Below are 4,511 nucleotides of genomic sequence, written 5' to 3' on the forward strand. Positions count from 1 at the left end.
TAGGGCTTCGTCCTCCGTAAGGCCTGGCGGCATGATGTCGGTGGCGTACCGGGGCAGCGACGGCTGCATCGGTCGGTCCACTTGCGACACGAGGACGCCGAGCTTCTCGATCTCCTTGTCGGTCATCGTCGGCGGGTAATCGAACTTCCGGCCCTCCGCCATGGCCGCCCGCCGCCAGTCGTGGAAGACGTAGGCGACAAAGTCGTCTGAATCGTCCTTGGATTCCTCGTTGTGGATGGCCAGTGCGTCGTATTCTTCGTCGTCTTGTGGATGCGCAGGAGGAGCCGGCGGCTACAATGTTCGACGACGAGGCGGCGGTGGCCGCTCAAACGGGAAGTCCCGGTCGCCGAGGAAGCTCGCCTTCCTCCTCAGTCTGGTGCCAGGTGTGCCATTGATTGGAGTCTACGACGAAGGCGAGATCGTCGCGAGGTCCGGCGGCCCCCGTATCTCGGGGCTCCTCTTAGGCTCGCGACGGGGCACCAACGGGACAGGCACCCGGCGACAACTGAGCCACCAGCCGCCGCCAGGCAAGTGGACGTCCCCTCAGCGGTTGCATGTCACCCAGTTTGCGTGCAACACCAGCGCCATATTGACGGGGAGGGGCACCATGTTCGTCCGCGTGTCCTTCTTGGTGCCGTTATTGGACGCCTCGGAGTCGTGCTTCTTCTTCCCAATGGTGATGCGGCGGCCCGGTGGTGAGGGTGGGAGCGGAGGTGCCGATGGTGTGGGCGATGGCAGGAACGATTTCGATCACCTTTTAAAGGCCAGGCACGCGGGGACACGATACTATTGATGGTGGATTGGTGGCGCAGAAGTCTAGCCGATACGACGGTCGCGGAAGCGATGCGCTCGAAACAGGCTTCTAGACCGATGCCAGACGGACGCATCCGAGACGCAAATATGCGTTGCGTATGCGTCTTCGCGGACAACCTGATCACAATTGCTGAACCTGGGTAGAGGCGCATTTTTCAACCGTGCGGTGGCAAATAGTCTCTCCGCTTCTATTTGCGTTGGGTCATTGGAGATGCGTTTATCTGAAGTAGATAATGATCGTGTGAAGCAACGCGTCTCCAGTAGCGTGACGCTGCTTGCAAGTGGTCCGCTCCACCAGCATGAACATAGTGATTGCTATGGAACGGGGAAGATGGCAAAGGGCAGCTTTCGACTATATCGTTCTCCGTCCTCGTGCCGATCACCGCCCAACAAACAGAGATTTCCTAGAGGTCGACACAGGAGACACAGACACTTCAACTTCGCAGCTGATAATTGTTTCTGTTATAATGGCTGACGCAGTTGTCGTATACATGCGTAATTTTGTTCGTGTTTCTGGCAGATGTCTCGTACAAAATGTGTTCTTTCTTACAACACCATAATAGAAAAACTGTGTTCTTTCTTACAACACCAGAATAGTAGAATGTCTCATAAAAGTGAAATATTCATTCAGTGGGAGGTGATCTTTCCGTCAACAGCGAGGGTCTACGGTGACTTCGTTAATTTCAGCACCCATTCGCCGGCTCGATCTTCCGAAGGTGCTCATAAAGGTAGGGTGTGCGTGTGTGCGTTCATAGGAGTTAGTGTATACATGTGTATGTGAGCGTCTACGTTTGTACTGCGTTTCTAAAAAAAATAAGAGCCATGCATAATCTCACATCACTGGCAAGTTCAAAACCGTTTGGCGAGCAGTAACTGTTAAGTCAGCAATGCAGATTCTCATAAGTCCCTGAACTTAATGTTATATAGCTGAAACAAACTGTACCCATTGCTAGTTCACGTGCCTTATCTGGTGGATGAGCGAGCGCTTTGAGTATCGTGGTCGATCATATAGTCAGTGCAATCCTTGATGGGGAAAACAAAATTTATGCAACAAGAATATGACACTTATTTTGAGCTTTATCATGTGCTGCCAGCTTTGCGCGCACGCTATGCTTCCCTCAGTTTCAAGGGCATATTCGCTCTTTGGTTGCGCAATGTAGAAGCTAAGGACAAGCTCCAGGACTGGGTGAAATGGGTTGTTTAGTGCATGAAAATTTGGCTAAAAAAAGTATGTTCATTGCTGTAGAAAATTGCGTTAGTTAAAAGAGATAGGTTCAGTGTCTGAATATATAGAGAAATTTGAAAATTTTCATAATCGGTTGGTACTCTATAATCCTGCATTGGATGAAAGCTTCTTCGTAGATGAGTTCGTAGAGGGGTTAAAGCCTGACATTGTGCAATTCAATTACATCTTCCTGAAGATCTAGACATTGTTAGTTTGTTGGCCTTGCTGCAGGGAGAAGAATTGGAGTCATTGCCCTCTCTTTCTTACAAGCAATTCAAATACAGTAAAGATAGATCTGACACAAAACTGAGGATGTCAAGAAACGAGACACTGACAGCTGGGAGGACAAACTGGACACTCTCAAATCTTACAGAAGATCCAAGGGCCTCTGTTTTGTCTTTGGAGATTTATGGAGAAAAACACACGAGTGCCCAGAACAAGAGCCACTGCATGTCATTGAGGAGTTATTCGATGTGTCGTTGGATAGTACTGCATTCCAACATGCCAACAATGACACTGAATCTGAACCAAGATGATCTTATGATGTTAGCAGCAGTATGATCAAGTTGATATTGGTGGCAGTGCTTCCTCTTTCATCAGCCAGAACTTAGTGACGACATTGCAGTGCGCAAGAACAATGGCTTCAGCTCAGTTTATAGTTGCAAAAGGTACACCAAATGCACATCACTTCAATGTAGGGGATTCTGGAGAAGAAAAGGCAGAGTTGAGGTGACATTGAGAGGACAAGAAAGTCTGAAAGGGCGAAGCGCAAAATATTCGAAGCGAGGGGACACAAATAAGTGAGATGATCCCGTCCTTTCCTTTTAGATCCATCCGTCCAGGGCCGTTGTGTTCAAGGTATCATGCCAAGGCCAGTATCACTAGATATTCTCTCATTGTTAGGGCTGCTGCAGACCAGTGAAAGCTGCTCGGTTTAGTCACAGCTCGCCTAGGGGAAGAGGATACGACCAGCTTATAAGGGGGAGTTTCCCTCCTATCTTCAGTTCGGGTTTGTGGGATGGAGTGGGCTCGCACTTGTAGCTGGGATGTGTGTACATAAATGTCCAAACCCGGGAGTCAGGATGTAAATGGCTCGTCCGCTGGACATAAATGGAGACACCGCTTCGGCCGCATACGCGAATACAAGTTTTTGTGGCAGCCGCTAATTATTTTCGGCGGCTTCGTGCGGATTTGTGGCGCCGCTTCGGCCGCATACGACGATTGTACTCTGTTGCATGTGGCGCTCTGTTCTCCTTCTCTTTTTTTATAGTGGCGCCACAACGTAGCTGGCGGAGAGCGCGGCGGAGGTGTCCCCGGTGGAGGCGCATCCGACGCCGGCGATGGGGCGGGAGAGCGGGGCGGCAGAGGCGGTTGACCTGGCTGACGAGCACGGTCATGCCGATGTCCTTGAAGGAGCCGGTGTGGGAGATGCCGCAGTGCTTGACCCAGAGGTCCTTCATGCCGCCGAGGTGGTCGCGGCCGAGGCGCTCGGCCCAGAAGAGGTTGGAGTTGCCCTCGAAGAGGGAGACGATGTGGTCGGGGTGGATCCCGGGGAGGACCAACTCCTTCTTGGACCAGACGCCGGAGCCGTAGGACCAGGTGGTGCGGCCGACGCGGGAGTCGAAGAAGTCCCGCCAGTAGGAGCCCGGGTGGCGGGCCAGGGCGTCCATGTCGTGGCGCACGTCGAGGAGGCCCCCCCGAGCTGGAGCGGTACACGATCTCGTCCATGTCGTGCGGGTCGCCGTCGGGCCCCGGCGGGAAGGGCTCGTACCAGGCGGAGAAGTCGTTGCTCGGGGCGCGGTGCCGTGCCGCCTCCTCGCGGATGTTCTCGTCCGCCGGGCGCCGGTGCTTGGCGGGGGCGGCCGGGGCCGCGGCGGCGTCGGTGGCGCAGCGGAGGCGGTGGTGGGGAGAGGGGCGGAGGCGGAGCTGGGGGGCGGCGGAGTGGGGGAGAGGAGGAAGGAGAGGGAGGGGACGTGCTTGACCCGCTCAGTTCAGCTACGTGTAGCCAGCACGTTGCGAGTTGCGCCGCTGGCTCCAGCGGACTATGCGGCTCTGCCACTTTAGCCACTTAACTGATGCGGCTTGCCGCAACGGCCATATAAATGTTTTTTCGCGGGCGGCGTATGTGGATCCGTCAGACGCCGCTGCCATTTACATCCTGATCTAGGAGTGTTGGGCTAAGCCTGAGTGGACACTAACATCTGATATCAGAGTCAGCATCTCCATGCCTTCCTGAGGGGTTTCTTAGGGGGTAGGATGTTAAGACTGTGACCTGTGGAGGCTGCTTAGCTTAGTCCCACATCGTCTAGGGGAAGAGGCTACAACCATCTTATAAGGTGGAGTTTCCCTCCTTCTCATTCCGGGCTTTTGGAATGAAGTCGGCTTTCCTCTTGTAGTTGGGACGTATGCGCATAACCTAGATGAGTGTTGGGTTAAACTTGAATGGACGCTAACAAATGTGTTGTCATTATGC

At 53.5% G+C, this 4,511-nt stretch overlaps 1 pseudogene; it reads right to left on the reverse strand.

Moving 5' to 3' along the window:
* Positions 1-3,302: 3,302 nt before the first annotated feature.
* On the reverse strand, positions 3,303-3,729 carry LOC124673500 (annotated as a pseudogene).
* Positions 3,730-4,511: the final 782 nt, after the last annotated feature.

Source organism: Lolium rigidum, chromosome 7 (genome assembly GCF_022539505.1).
Source record: "Lolium rigidum isolate FL_2022 chromosome 7, APGP_CSIRO_Lrig_0.1, whole genome shotgun sequence".
Classification (NCBI taxonomy): Eukaryota; Viridiplantae; Streptophyta; class Magnoliopsida; order Poales; family Poaceae; genus Lolium; species Lolium rigidum.